Source organism: Ochotona princeps, chromosome 19, assembly GCF_030435755.1.
Source record: "Ochotona princeps isolate mOchPri1 chromosome 19, mOchPri1.hap1, whole genome shotgun sequence".
In the NCBI taxonomy this organism is placed as follows: Eukaryota; Metazoa; Chordata; class Mammalia; order Lagomorpha; family Ochotonidae; genus Ochotona; species Ochotona princeps.
Window position 1 is genome coordinate 32,204,090 of NC_080850.1, and position 15,765 is coordinate 32,219,854.

The 15,765-nt window shown below is 47.1% G+C and overlaps 1 protein-coding gene across 1 annotated transcript in view; it reads right to left on the reverse strand.

The window, feature by feature from the left end:
* Window positions 1-13,647, reverse strand: part of CTNNA1 (catenin alpha 1) — a 153,543-nt gene extending 139,896 nt beyond the window's left edge. The window contains exon 1 of the mRNA XM_004586458.2: window positions 13,511-13,647. The gene's annotated coding sequence lies outside the window, so the exon portion shown is untranslated. The remainder of the gene's footprint in view (window positions 1-13,510) is intronic.
* Window positions 13,648-15,765: the final 2,118 nt, after the last annotated feature.

Genomic DNA, 15,765 nt, shown 5'->3' on the forward strand with positions numbered 1-15,765 from the left:
CACAAACACCAAGCCATCAGTAATAGAGCTTCCCTTACAGTCTCTGGCTTACTCACTGCACTATCATAGTTCATAAACCATGATTAAGAGTCTGGATTAATATTGAAACATTTAACCTAATAAAATATTCAACACACCAAGATGGAACATTAACAATGCATCTTCGTGCTTAAGAAGAAAGCATGAGTCAGCGAGCGGCACAGGGCAAACGGACTATTAGCAAAGGCCCCTATCATTCATGTCACCTGAAATGGGCCACACTGAACATGCTTTCTGAGTTATGATGGCACTTAAAGTTTCAAGAACAATCTGCAGTCCAACCTAGTTAATAAACCAGTCCAGGATTATGTAACTTGATAGGAACCAGACTTTCAACTCACACCTTCAATTTAGAATGTCCAATACTAACATAATAATATGACCCACAGCAATGAAACATTTTCAAGACAATTGTCCACTTATTTGACAATATTTAATACTAAAACCTCAGAACACAACAATGAGGGAAATCTATGGCCCAATATAACGGAATGTAATAGTCAAGAATTAAGCAATCTAAGGCCCGGCAGCGTGGCCTGCCGGCTTAAGTCCTCTCCTTGAACGCCCCGGGATCCCATATGGGCGCCGGTTCTAATCCCGGCATCTCCACTTCCCATCCAGCTCCCTGCTTGTGGCCTGGGAAAGCAGTCGAGGATGGCCCAATGCATTGGGACACTGCACCCGTGTGGGAGACCTGGAAGAGGTTCCTGGTTCCCGGCTTCGGATCAGCGCAGCACCAGCCGTTGCGGTTCACTTGGGGAGTGAATCATCGGACGGAAGGTCTTCCTCTCTCTCCTCCTCTCTGTATATCTGACTTTGTAATAAAATAAATAAATCTTTAAAAAAAAAAGAATTAAGCAATCTAGGAGATATGTTGTGATGCATCAAATTAAGCAGTCACCTGCAACCTCAGCAACCCGTATCAGAGTACTGACTCAAGCACCAGCTGTTCCACTTGCAATCCAGCTTCTTGCTAACGTGTCTGGGAAGGCAGTGGGAGACAACTCAAACCTTTGGGCCTCTGTCATCCATGTGGGAGACCAACAGGGGATTCCAGGCTCCAGGCTTTAGCCTCACTAAGCCCTAGCTGTTGCAGTTATTTGGGGAATGAACCAACAGATGGAAGATCTCTTTCTGCCTCTACCTCTCCATAGTTTTGTTTTTCAAATAAATCTTGGGGCTGGGTGGGGGGAAGGGAGTAAACATTCTAGGAAAGAATGAGCCTTTAAACTAGCAATTAAGGAAAATCAATCACTTAACATCAAATCTAGTTAATTAAACTACTGATTACAAAATTTTACAGCCAAAACAAGTTTTTCTTCTGTGAAGTCCTCAAAATCTTACTTTAAAACTCTTAAAGTTACAACTCCTTCACAATAATTCCATGCCTTCTCTTCAAAAAATGGGAACACAGAAAAAAATGTCAGACATTTTAAAAATAAATCACATTACTCACATACTAGTTCCAAATGACCAAATCTTTGTTACAAATGTTTAGAAAAATATCAGAAGTACCCCTTCAAACTGTATTTACACAGGACACATTATTCCAAACTTGCAGCTAGTGACAAAAGCACAAATTAAATCCCAATCAAATAGTGGGGTTGATATATGACAGTCCATCAACAAATAAATAGAAATGCATGCTAATTTCAAGCTCCATTAGAAGTAGTGTTGGGGCATACTTGCATATAAAGAAAAATGTGAGAGCAGTGAAGAAATCTCAAGTCAAAATAATGAACATTAGAGGCTCCAACTGAGAAAGGGCAATGTCGACGGTTTACTGCACACTTTGAACTTTCAGTTAACAGATGACTCAGTGCAGCAGTATTACAAGCAAACAGCATAAGATGAGGCAAAGCAGGTCAAGCCAGACTGTCCAATCCTCACCCTATTAGATTCAGGCCTCAACACAGGAGGCTGAGCAGACCACCGGAATGTGTAACCAATATCCCCAAGGCACTCAAAGCAAGCACACAGGTACCCAGGCAAATTGAAGAAACTGATGCTCTGAAAGACACTCGCAGATGCTTGAAGTGTTTTCTTGTTCCTCACCAAAACAGAGGTGTTAATGCAACAAATCCTTCATCATGTATAGTAGAACCAAAATTTCTTTAAAGATTTATTTATTTTTATTGGAAAGTCAGGTATGCAGAGAGGAGGAGAGAGAGGAAGATCTTCCATCCACCGATTCACTCCCCAAGCAGCTGCAACGGCTGGAGCTGAGCTGACCCGAAGTCAGGAGGCAGGAGCCTCCTCTGGGTCTCCCATGTGGGTGCAGAGTTCCAAAGCTTTGGGCCATCCTTGCCTGCTTTCCCAGGCCACAATCAGGGAGCTGAATGGGAAGTGGAGCTGCCAGGATTAGAACCAGCACCGATATGGGTTCCTGGCGCTTGCAAGGCTAGGATTTTGGCCACTAGACTACCATGCCAGGCCCATTTTTTTTGTATTTCAAAGTCACAGCTACAGATAGTTAAGGATACAGATCCTCCATCTGCTGGTTGACTTTCCAGATGGCCACAAAGGCCAGAGCTGAGCTCATCCCAAGCCAAGAGCTTCTTCCCTGTATCCCAAGTGGCTGCAGAGGCCCAAAGATGTGAATCATCTTGCACTGCCTTCCCAGGCACATCAGCAGAGATGGATTGAAAGCAGCGCAGTCAGGTAACAGCACAATGGCTCAGTGGCTAAATCCTCACCTTGCATGCATTGGGATCCCATATGGTCACCAGTTCATGTTCTGGCTGTTCCACTTCCCATACAGTTCTCTACTTGTGGCCTGGAAAAGCAGTAGAGGATATCCTAATGGGACCTTCACCCATGTGGGAGACCTAGAAGAAGCTCTTGACTCTTGGTTTCAGATCAGCTCAACTCTGGCTGTTGTGGCTACATGAGGAGCGAACCAGCAGTTGGGAGATATTTCTCTATGTAAATCTGACCTTCCAATAAGTAAATTCTAAAAAAAAAAAAAAAAAAAAAAAAAAAAAAACAGAGAGAGAGAAAGCAGAGCAGTCAAAATTGAACCAGCACCCTTAGGAGATACGGGCACTGCAGGCAAAGGTTTAACCTACTATACCATGGTGCTGATCCCAAAAAGATTTTAATGTGTTCACACAGTAAAATCCCTTCTTCAGTATGCTATTCTAAAAACAGTTGTAATGGGGTTGGTGTTGTGCTATGGCAGATAAAGCTACCACTTGCCATGGCAGCAACTGGTATCCCAAATGGATACCAGTTCAGGTCTAGGCTGCATCATTCAGATCAGGTCTCTGCTAATGGCCTGCAAAAGCAATGGAACTGAGTCTGGTCGAGCTCCAGCCATGTGGCCATTTGGCTAGTGAATCAGCTAATGGAAGATCTCTCCTCCTTGCGTGTCTGTGTAGGTATGTATGTGTGTTTCTACCACTTCTGTAATTCTCTCAAATAAGCCCCCCCCACACCTTTTGTAAGTATCTGAAAGGCAGAGTTACAGAGAGACACACACACAGATCAAACTTCCATCTGTTGGTTCACTCCCCAAATGGCCCCAAAGACTAAGGCTGGCCATACCAAAGTCCCAATCCAAGAGCTTTAACTAGGTCTCCCATATGGCTACAGGAGCCCAAAGACCTGAGTTGTCTTCCCACTGCTTTCCCCTGATGATGAACCAGCAGGGAGCTAAATTAGAAACAGGAAAACCAGGACTCAAACTAGAGGCCAAGTGAGGTGCCAGCATTACAACTGGCAACTTTATATACTATGCCACAATGCCAGCCCCTAAATAAATCTTCAAAAAACAAATACAATTGTCCGTGTTATGGCATAGCACTTTAACCTGCTGCTTACAATGGCAGCACCCTTATGCACGAGTTCAAGCCCTAACTGCTCTCTGACTCAGCTCTCCACGAATGCATCTGGGAAAGCATAATAATATGGCCCAGTCCTTGAGCCCTTGCACCCACCTGGGACAGGCGTAAGAAGCTCCTGGCCCAGCTCCAGCCATTGCGGACATTTGGGAGTAAACCACAAGACTGAAGATCTCAAGCTCTCCATCTCTTCCTCTGTTCAATTCCACTTACCAAGTAAATAATAAATCTTTTTAAAAGTAAGTTAATTTTTATCAATTTCAGCTCTTAGGCCAGCAGCAGCTGCCCATCCTTCAATCACAGCCCTGGACAGGCAACCAGACACGCATTCCTGAAGCAGCTTCTAAACGGCTTGCAGAAACGAATGGGGACAAAAAGAACACTGTCGTCCAAAATGGAGATCTGTGTTCTCATCACAGAGTACTGCTTCCAATCAGGAGGATGCAGACACTAGAAAGGGCAGCCATTACTGAGCACACAGACACAAGATACAGCCAGAGAAGAGGACACCCATGCAAGCTGCAGTGGGACAGACAGACGGATGAATGGACACACAAATACACATGTGCGTACACGTGCTACCGCCAGAGAAGGGAGCACCCAGGCAAGTTGCAGTGGGATGGACGGAGACAGACACACACACACACACACACAAGCTATAGCCAGAGAAGGGGGCACCCAGGATAGCTGCAGTGGACGGAAACACATGTCCTTCAATTGAAGTGACTTCCAAGCAATTTAATGGACTAGCACCGTTTCCCTTTCCTCTTTCTTTGATTTATCTTTTTGGGAGCTAGACTTCAAAGACCAAACACACTTAAAAGCAATCACATTGGGCTGGAGGGGAGGAGAACAGAGAATAACAAAGAGTGACCATGTTGTACTGCCCAGAGAAAGGCACAGGCTCAGAAAAGACCTAAGAGCTGATGTTTATACCTCAGATTGATTCTGAGCAGAAAGACTACAAAAGGTAAAAAAAAAAAAAAAGCAAGCTCTGGAAAGTGGAAGAACCTGATGCCCAGAGTTACCACATCATCAGATCCAACGCAGAAGCCATACAAAGAAAGAGAAACAAAAACCAAAGGAGAAACTAAACCAATAAAAAACTGTCCCCCAGTCCCACAGTGGACTTTGCTTTAATGACACTTTCCTGACGCTCAAAGAACTAAGGGGTAAGCGGACAAAGTCAAGAAAATAATGTTTGAAAGCAACAGAAATATCAATAATGAGATAGCTTAAAAAGCAAAGAAATTTTAGAATACAACTGAAACGAAAAAGTCACTACAAGAATTTGAAGATGTACGAAGGTGAAGAACAAGTCTGCAGACAACACTACTGTAATTACAGTCTAAAAAATAGAAAAAGAAGAAATGTTACTAAGACCTAAGCAGCTAAAAGGACACTATCAAGTTCTAGTAATGCCTAGTGGCAATACTCCAACATTATCAATGTGCTTATCACTACTGAACTACACATTTTTAAAAATAGATCATCATGTACCACACAAACAAGGTTTTACTCAACAATCATCTGCATATATGATGATGGTCCCACAGGATAATGACAGCTAAAATATCCTATTACCAAGTGAGTTTTTAACCATCAGTTTGTGGAGATACCGATCATACAAAAGTACAGCACATACAATTATGTGCAGGACTTAATACTGGATGACCATGAGTATGTTCTCCACATAGTTACAATACTGTACTTTTTTGTCTTTCTTCGGGCTAGCATTGTGGCATAGCAAGCTATGATACCTGCCAGTGTCCCATATAGATCAGCTCCCTGTTAGTGCACATGGGAAGTAATTGGGCACCTGCCACCCATGTGGTAAACTCCAAGGAAGTCCTAGGTTCCTGGGGAGAACCGGCTGCAGATAGAATTCTTTCACTGTGCATTTCAAATAAATATACCACGCTCCCTCCTATGTTAGAGGACTGGTGTTGTGGCATAACATTTGAAGCCACCACCTGCTAAGCTGGTATCCCATATGAGCACAGGTTCAAGTCCTGGCTGCTTCACTTCTAATTCATCTGCCTGCCTAGGGACTGGGAAAGAACAGGGTACAGTTCCACTGTTGCAGCCATTTGGGGAATTAACCACCGGATGAAGATATCCCCCATCTCTCTTCCTCTCTCCCTCCCTCGTTTCTGTAAATCTGCCTTTCAATAAAAGTAAATCTTTTTTAAAAAGCACTTATATCAACTACACCTGTGTAAATACACTACGTGATGACTGCGCAGCAATGAAATCACCTAATGCCACATTTCTCAGAACAGTGTCCCCAAGATTAGTGACACACTGCTGTAGTTAAAATGACTAATTTTATAACTATTATAATCAAAAAGGAAAAAAAGTAGTTTCCCCACAGGGATTCCATTTTTTAATCAGTTATCCCAAAAAAGTAACCAAGAATCGGTGAGATTTCAATACAAACTAAAGCAGCCCTGAAAGTCTGCACAGTGCCTGCAGAGGCCTGATTAAGGCAGCCTTGTAATGGAAAAGGAGGGAATCACTAACATGCCATGTTAGCACTCAGCGGTTAATCATACTTCATCAACTCTAAAGCACAAGTTACTTCACATTTTTTAAGTCTCTGAAATCTGGATGTGGTCTTAAAATTGATGGTATTTCCTAGCTGATTTGGCAGCATGTCTTCTTTGTGGTACATAACATAAGGATCAAACTTACTCTACCAACAGGGAAATGTTCAAATTATGTTAAGTGGGCAGATTACAAAAATCACATAAATTAAAATCTAGTGTGTACGCAAGTTACATATGAGCAACATTCGCACTTAGAAAAAAAATCAAAGGACACACACCAGAGGTAAGAGTTTGACCTGGCAATCAAGCCACAGGAGAGGACACTCCAGTCCTTTATGGGAGCATCAGAGTTCAATTCTCAACTGAGCTGATTCTAATCTTCTACTAATGCAGACCCTGTGGGGCAAAGGTGAGGCAGTGAGGAGTCACTGCAAGGATCTAGGGAACTGGACCAGAGGATAGGATCTCTCTCTCTCTCCAGCTGTGTGTATGTGCGTCTGCTCTTCAAAAAAAGGTAATTAAAAAATAAATATATAAACTGGGCCCGGTGCAACGGCTCAATGGCTAAAGCCTTGCTTTGTAAGTTCACATCCTTGAGTGCCTGAGGTCTATACCTGCCCCCATTTCAAATCAGCTTCAAATTAATGAACACACTGGGAAACAGCAGGCTCAAATATTAGGGTCCCTACCAGGAACACGGTAGACCCAGATGGAGGTCCTGGCTTACGGTTTCAGCCTCGCCCAGCCCTGACTGTTGTAGGCATTTGAGATAATTGTATCTCTCAGCCTTTCAGAAATAAATAAGTAAATAAAATCTTTAATTTAAAAAACATACACCAGACTCTCATCCTTATACCATGTCTTCCCACTAGGCTTTTAGATCCAGTAATTTATTGCCAAGAAACAAAAACAAGTATCTCATTCTACTGACAACTGGTGGTGGAGTCGGGTACAATCCTAAGCAAAGACACTGGAGAGAGAACCACGCTGGCACTTACAAGGAATCACACAAGACAGCACACATATCGATGCAGGATCAAGGTCACTATCACCTCACCAAAATCAGCCTGAAATTATTACAATCATCAGGACAACTGGACAGCATTATCTCTAGGCAGTATGTCTCATAGAAGAAAGAATATTGTAAGATTTACTTGAGGTCTAGACCCACCAAGATGGCTCAATGGCTAGATCCATGCCTTGCACACCTGGGATCTCAAGTGGGTGTTGATTCATGTGGGTGGGTTGGGAGGGGGAGGGGGGTTGGGAAGAACAGTGAATGATGGAGCAAAGCCTTGGGACTCTGTACCCGCGTGGGAGATCCGGAGAAGGCTCCTGGCTTGGGAGCAACTCAGTTCGACTGTTGCAGCCACTTGGGAAGTGATCCAGCAAATGGAAAATCACTCTCTGTATTTCCCTTCTCTGTATTTCTGCCTTTCCAACAAAAATAGATGTATCTTAAGAAAATTGGGGGCTGAGCTTTGTGGTACAGTGGGTTAAGTTACCACCTGTGATGCCAGCATTCTGTATGAGTCTGGATTTCAGTCCTGACTAAGTCCTTGGATAGAAGATCTCTCTATATATGTAACTCAAAGGCAGACAGAGGGGGACTGGCTAGGGGATGGAGGGGAGGACAGGAATCAATGACATAGATTTATCATTGGTTTATCCCCCAAATGCCTCAATAGCAGCACCAGGTCAAAGTCCACCCAGATTTCCATTACTCAAGCCACCATCACTGCCTTCCCAGCTGCATTAGCAGCAAGCTACATTCAAAGAAGCCAAGACTCAAATGGAGCAGTAAGGGATATGGGTACCCCAAGCAAGCTTAACCTTCAGAACCACAACACCATCAGCACAGGAAAAAATCTTAATAAACTGGGTGTTAAGCTATGTCTCCATTCCCATATAAACTTGGCATAACCCTACATATTCCCTAAGTATATTTAACGTAACTAATCCAATATTGATTCAATAGCACTGCTATGTGCAAAGAAATAAATCAGATATTACAGTAAACAGAAAGACACAAAATACAATTGAATTGGGCCTGGCAGCATGGCATGCCGGCTAAAGTCCTCGCCTTGAACAGGCCAGGATCCCATATGGGTGCCGGTTCTAATCCCAGCAGCTCCACTTCCCATCCAGTTCCCTGTTTGTAGCGTGGGAAGGCAGTCAAGGATGGCCCAAAGCATTGGGATCCTGCAACCGTGTGGGAGACCTGGAGGAGGTTCCTGGCTCCTGGCTTCAGATCGGCACAGCACCGGCCGTTGCGCTCACTTAGGGAGTGAAATCGTTGGATGGAAGATCTTCCTCTCTGTCTCTCCTCCTCTCTGTATATCTGACTTTGCAAAAAACAAATAAATCTTTAAAAAAAAAAAAAAAAACAATGGCCTTGAAGGGGTTTAGCATCTGGCAAAGACAATTTATGGTCTAGGGCCAGGTGTGGTATCCTAGCAGCTAAAGTCCTCACCTTGCATGAGCCAGGATCCCATATGGGCGCCAGTTCTAATCCCTAATCCCTGTGGTCCCACCTTCCACCTAGCTCCTTGCTTGTGGCCTGGGAAAGCAGTTGAGGACAGCCCAAATTCTTGAGAGCCTGCACCTGCGTGGGAACCTAGACGAGGCTCCTGGCTTCAGATCAGAGCAGCTCCGGCTGCCGCAGCCACTTGGGGAATAAATATACAGAAGATCTTCCTCTGTCTCTCCTCCACTCTGTATATCTGACTTTACAATGAAAATAAAAAAATAAATTTATGGTCTAAAAATTTTAAAGTTAAATCACCAACTTTTAATCATGCTTTTTCTAAAGATGTATTTATTTTTATTGCAAAGTCAGATATACAGAGAGACGAGACAGGAAGATCTTCAATCAGATGGTTCACTCCCCAAGCGGCCGCAATGGCCGGAGCTAAGCAGATCCAAAGCCAGGAGCCAGGAACCTCCACAGTATCTTCCACATGGGTACACAGTGCCAAGGCTTTGGGCCGTCCTCGACTGCTTTCCCAGGCCACAAGCAGGGAGTTGGATGGGAATTGAGGATGTGCATATGGGATCCCATTGTGTTGAAGGCAAGGATTTTAGCTACCAGGCCACTGCACCAGGCCTTAATGGTGCTTAAATACTGAATCTGTCCACTGGTTTTATCTGAAAAACTTACTTTCTATAGTTAAAAACATGTCCTGTCCAGCGGTCCATAACTGAAAATAATTAGGGTTTTATCCTATCAGAAGTTAAGATAAATATCCCCTATAAATCATCTGCTACATTATACAGATAACAAAGCTCAAACTCTGAGAATCTCAAATTTAAAGCTCTCAAAGATGTTTCATTGTCATAATTCAACATATAACAGACACATAATCAAAGCCAAATTAGCAATATAGGAAATATTCCACCACATATGTATTTTTCTTACTATCCTTAAGAATTACTTTTGGGGGAACCAGTGCAGCAGCCCCCCAAAAGCTAGCTAGTCCCCCACCTGCAGCCCCAGCAGCGCCAGCATCCCATATGAGCAATGGTTCACGTCTCGGCTGCTCTACTTCCAATCCAGTGCCCTATCCATGGCCTGGGAAAGTAATAGAGAATGGTCCAAAGTCTTAGGCCCCTGAACCAATGTGAGAGATCTGGAAGAAGCTCCTGGCCCCTGGCTCCTGGCTTTGGATCAGCTATGCTCTGGGTATTGCAGTCATCTGGGGAGTGAACCAGCAGACAGAAGATTCTTTCTCTCACGCTCTGTTTCTCCTCCTCTCTGTGAATCTGCCTCTTCGGTAAAAACGAGTGAATCTTTTTTAAAATGACTTCTTTCACTTCATGACAGCATTCAGGTATTATGGCACAACAGGTTTAGCAACAATTCGAGACACCCAGATCCCACCAAGGAGTGCCTGGTTCAAATTCCAGCTGAAGTGTATCTGAGGAGCCAGGTGGTTAAGGGCTCAGGTTTCCAGTTCCTGTTCCTGGTTCCTGAATCCAGCCTGGCCCCACTCTGTCAAGCACATTGTGGAGTGAATGAGCAGAAGAAAGAGATGTGTATGTCTCTCTGAGTAAATGAACTTTAAATGAACTTTAAAATAATAATTATTATTACAGTTTCTAATCTGAAAGATAAGGAAACAGAGTCACGGAAGCAATGCTCTCATCTGCTGGCCCATTCCCCAAATGCCCACAAGGTCCAGGCTGAACTGGGAGCCAGCAGAGAATCAGAAACTTGATTTCAGGTCTCCCACATAGTAGCAGGGACCCATCCATTGCAGCTGCCACTGTTGCCCCTCAGGCTGTACCTGAGGCAGGAGGCTGAAACCCAGGGCCACCAACATGAATACTGGCATCCAACCTGGCATCTTAATCTCTAGGCCAAATGCCCATCCCAAAAACTGCATTTTTAAAAAGTCTTTACTTATTCTCCTTGTGCTTGCTCACTCTAGAAGGATAAAATGATCACAATTAAAAAAAACCCTCTGCCATCAAGGTATCTACAACTCAGCTGGTGGGGGGGCATGGGCACATACCCATGACACTGGATTTGGCACCAACTCCTTAGATATGACACCAGATGTGATAAGCAACAACAAAAACTGAATTTTATGAAAATTAAAAAATTTTAGGAGCCAATACTGTGGTGTAGCAGATTGAGATGTGCCTGCATCCCAAATCATGGTACCAGCTCAAGTCCCAACTTCTGTGCTTTCATTCCAGTGCCCTGCCAATGTGCCTGGGAAAGCAAGGAAGAGGTCCAAGTACTGGGTCTCTATCGCAGCAAGAAGACCTTGCTGGACAACCCAGCCCTGCCTTTCCTTTTGGCCCAGCCCCAGCTAATGCAGGCCATTTGGAACAGATGGAAAATCTCCCTCTCTGTGTCACTCTTTCAAATAAGCAAATCATATATACAAACCTTTAAATAATCATCATTAGTGGTTGCCAGGGCTACAGGATCGTCTGCATGTGTAAAGGGCCTAGAAACAGCAAAGGCTGCCTGTGTTTAAACTAGACTCAAGAGAAGACTGAAAAAGCACTGCTGGGCAGGAGGCTTCACAGCTGACTGCCAGTGGGGGTGGAGGCCAGGTCAAAGTTTTTCTAAAGTTGAAGCAGCCAAGGCGAAGAGTGGAATAATCTGGTTTCCTCTGTCCAGGTTTTCACCAGAATCCACACACCACGACCACCATCCCATAACCAGGATGCCTTTCATACCCTGTCCTCAAAGAAAGGACAAGACCAGGCCTGTTACCTCAGGTTCTCTACATCTCATTTATGCACCACAGACAGACAAGAGTTCCCTTTGGAAAGGCGGGGTTTGAATGCCCCCTGGAACTTCCTGTGACCAGGTGGCTCAGAAGCCGGCTGCCCTCAAACACAAAGGTTTGTCCTTTAGCACACAACACTGAGCACAGGGAGAGTCTGTGATGACCCCCAACTGGGAGGAAGAAGGCCCTCCTCATGCCCCACCCCCAAGTCACAAGAAACAACCAGATTAGATTAGATCCCATGCCACAAGATATGCTGGACAGACCTTAGGCATAAACCAGAAAAAAACAAAGACAGCAAGGAAAAAACAGCAGAGCCAGAAGTAAAAGAAAACAGCGAAAGTGGCAGCCTAATTCCCCAAACCCTCACACCCTTTGCTACTTCATCGCTTCCTCCCTTCACCTGGCCAACCTCAGCTGAGCTTCATCCATCTCAAAACACCACTTGCTCCGGGACTAACCCACATCAAACACCTCCAGACCCTCCACAAATTTCTTTCGCATGACCATACAAACGGATGTCAGAAAAATTTTTGCTCTTACGTTTTTTGCTTTAAAACTGATTTAACTCTGCTTTCCACAAACTTCCCTCAAGTATCCCGGTGTAAGAAAATGACCCACTCGATGGTTTCTCATCATACCCTTCCCATACAAACAGGGGACACTGGCCTGTCAGACCACACTGGAAGGAAGCCCTAAGGGGCTACCAGTGTTTTAGGAAAAAAAATAAAAGGCTATTTTCTAGCTAAATTTAAAATAAATACATACATATATATTATATATATATATATAATATATATACTGAACAGACTACGTAGAGAACTCCCCTCACTCACCCACCCTTCTTGTAAAAGTAACAATACGGGGTCGGCCTAATTCCCATTTCATGAAACAAGTCACCTTCGGACTTTAAAAAAAATCACTGCTTGACACCAAATATCTTATCGCTCAAATGCTCGGGCTGCCACACAGGTCCACACTGCCTGCATCTGAAACGCCCTTAACCGAGCCGGGAACTGAGCACAGCTTACTCTACACACAGCACACGCGTGCACACTCACACACCCACAGTCGCAGCGAAGCGGGGGGCATTAGAGGGTGCCGCCCGCCGCGTCAGGAAAGCCGCTGCGCCGAGCCCGCTTCGGGGGGCGAGCGCCCAACTAGTGCTCGCGCGCGCGCACAAACTCTCTCCTTTCAAAGTCAACAAGAAAAGTCCCGCTAAGTCCACTCCCGAAATCAGGAGTGAATCGAGTCTACCTGAAGGGCGACAAGGCGGACGGCTGAGGAATCCCCAAGCGGAAGTCACTAGGGTCCACGGTAAAAGGACTCGCGGCTGTGGCGAGCGCCCAAGCCGCAACAATCAGTCGGAGAAAGACTGAGGCCTCGGCCCGCCCGGCTCCGCCGCCGTCCGCCCCACACCCGAGGAACTTTCTCTGGCCGGACAGGGAGAGGAAAGGGAAGGAGTGCGGAAACCACTAGCTCTTCCCCACCGACGCCGCGCCGCGACCCCCGCCAGGGCCGGCGCACGCGCACCCAGGCAGCCCCCAAAGTTTCGAAACCGGGAGAAAACTTTTCTGAAAGGAAAGCTGAGCGGCGCGCGGGGCCTGCGCCGTCTCGCCTCAAGCCGCCGCGGAGCCTCAACTTCCCGAGCGCCGAGAAGCGTCGCCGGCCCCGCCCGCTCCCGGCCCAGGCCCGCGCTCCGCGGGGGAAGTGGCCGCCGACTCGACGCCTGACCCGCACCCCAACGAAGTGCGACTCCGGACGGCGTGGCCCAAGAGGCGTCCCAGCCCGCCCCAGAAGCCCCGCACCCAGGCCGAGCGGGGTGCGAAGTTACCTGCGGCGAGCGGGGCGAGCGGGGCGAGCGCAGGACACTCCCGAAGCGCAAGGCCGACGGTCTCCGCTTTGTCTCCCGCCCGTCCGGCTCCGAGGAGGAAATGGGCCGCCGGCGCCCCCGCCCCCGGCCCGCCCCCGCCCGCGGCCCGGGCCCCGCCCGCCCTTCCCGGCACCTCCCTCCGGCACGCTCTTCCCGGCGCCTCCCGCCGCCTCTCCTCCCCATCCCAGCTTTTCCCCGCCCGGGTTTTGAGGGGGGTGGAGACGCCCTTTTGCAGAAAGAATCTAGTAGTAGACCAAAAAAAAAAAAATCTCTTCGTCCGTGCACCCCCCCAAACCTAGACTTCCTTCATTCCCAGGGCCTAGATCGGACTCTCGGGCAGGGAGTGACCCGACAGGAAGGAGGAGCGGGGGACTCCTGGAACAGCCGGAGAGCGGGGGAAGGGGGGGAGCAGGTAGGTGAGTCACCGCTCCGAGTACAGGTGAGTCTCGGGGCGCGGCCCCGCGCAGGCCCCGCCCCCAGGCGGCCCCCGCGGGACGGGGTGCGGCGCCAAGGGGGCCTGGGGAGGGCCACGGAAAAGTCCTGTGGGCCCACTTTCTGGCTCTGCGGAAGGAGAAACTGAAGCCAAGTAGAAGCCTCATGGCTTGGAGCAGAGTGGGGCCCCAGTCCGACTCTCAGGGCCTGTAAATGGAAGCTTCCCCGGCCTCCCGCGGTCCTGAGCCAGCCCTCCGGATCCAGTGGCCCGTCCGGAGATAACCCCCAGCACACACCCACACGCGGCTGCTTTCCTGGATCTATCCCCATCCCTCTGGCCATGTAAGGAAGTGCACTCCCACCTTTCTTATCTTCGAGGTGACTCGGAAAAACAAAGCAAAAACAAGACAAACAGACAACACAGAAAACAAACAGAAACATTATGCATCCCACAACAACCCAGACAGAGATGTTGTTCCTGGGTCATGGGTGATGACCAAAGTTGGTTTCGGTATGGGCCTGTGGATTCAAAATACGAGCCCGCGCGGTCCCCGGGGGTCCTGCACTGAGTCTGCAGGTACCGTCCCTCCCTCCTCATGGCTGTCCCCCAACAGGAGCAAGAGCTGTGTCTCCTACAGCACTCGGTTGCATGTCCCCAGGGAGTGCCCTGTGTAAATCACACAACCGGGTTTGTGTTTGTGTATGAAACACTGAGAGAACAACCTTCAGGACAAAGTCCAAGCTGGTCCAGGCAGTTCTCCCAGTCACCTCCACTCCCTGACGTTTCTAGCTGGGATCTCCAAGGTTTTCACCTGACTACCTTGTTACCCGAGACGGTAGCCAATCAATCAGCATTTGTCTGAAATCGCAGAATTAAAGGAATGTGTGCATAACTTTGTAAAACTCAGTATCACTTTGGGCACAACAGGTCACACCCACATGGGCACCGGATCAACTACCATTTGTTTCACCTCCAGTCCAGATCCCTACTATTGCAGCTGAGAAAGCAGGGCATGGCCCAAGTACTTGAGCCCTTGCCACCCGTGTGGGAGCTCCTGATAGAGTTTCAGGCTCCTGGTTTCAGCCTGGTCCTGCTCTGGTTGATGCAGCTCCTTGATAAGTGAACCAGCAGATGTACAGCCTCTTTCTCTGTCTGCTTTTCCCTTTCCCCAAAATTCTGCCTTTCATATGAATAAAAAATAAATCTATGATTTCACCCAGGACCAGCAACTGATTTTGCAAGACTGCTTGTCCAAAAATTATTTTTAAAGATGCATTTATTTATTTGAAAGGCAGAGTTGAGAAAGAGAGAAAGATCCTCCATCCACTGGCTCACTCCCCAAATAGCCACAACAGCCAGAGCTGGCCCAATCTCAAGCCAAGGGCCAGGAGTTTTTTCTGGGTCTCTACGTGGGTTTAGAGGTCCAAGTACTTAGGCAAGCCTCTGCTGCTTTCCCAGGTGCATTAGCAGGGAGCTGGATGGGAAATGGAACATCCAGGATTTGAACTCGTATCTGTATGGAATGTTGCCATTGCAAGCAGCAACTGTGCCCACCTACACCACAGTGCCCGCCTCCAAAAATGACTAACAGTTTGAAAACAGCAAAGGGCCCAGCATGGTAGCCTGGTGGTTAAAGTCCTCACCGTGCATGCACTGGGATCCTGGCTCATGTCCTGGCTGTTCCACTTCCATCCAGCTCCCTGCTTGTGGCCTGGAAAAGCAGTTGAGCATGGCCCAAAGCCTTGGGACCCTGCTGCCTCGTGAGAGACCTGGAAGAAGTTCC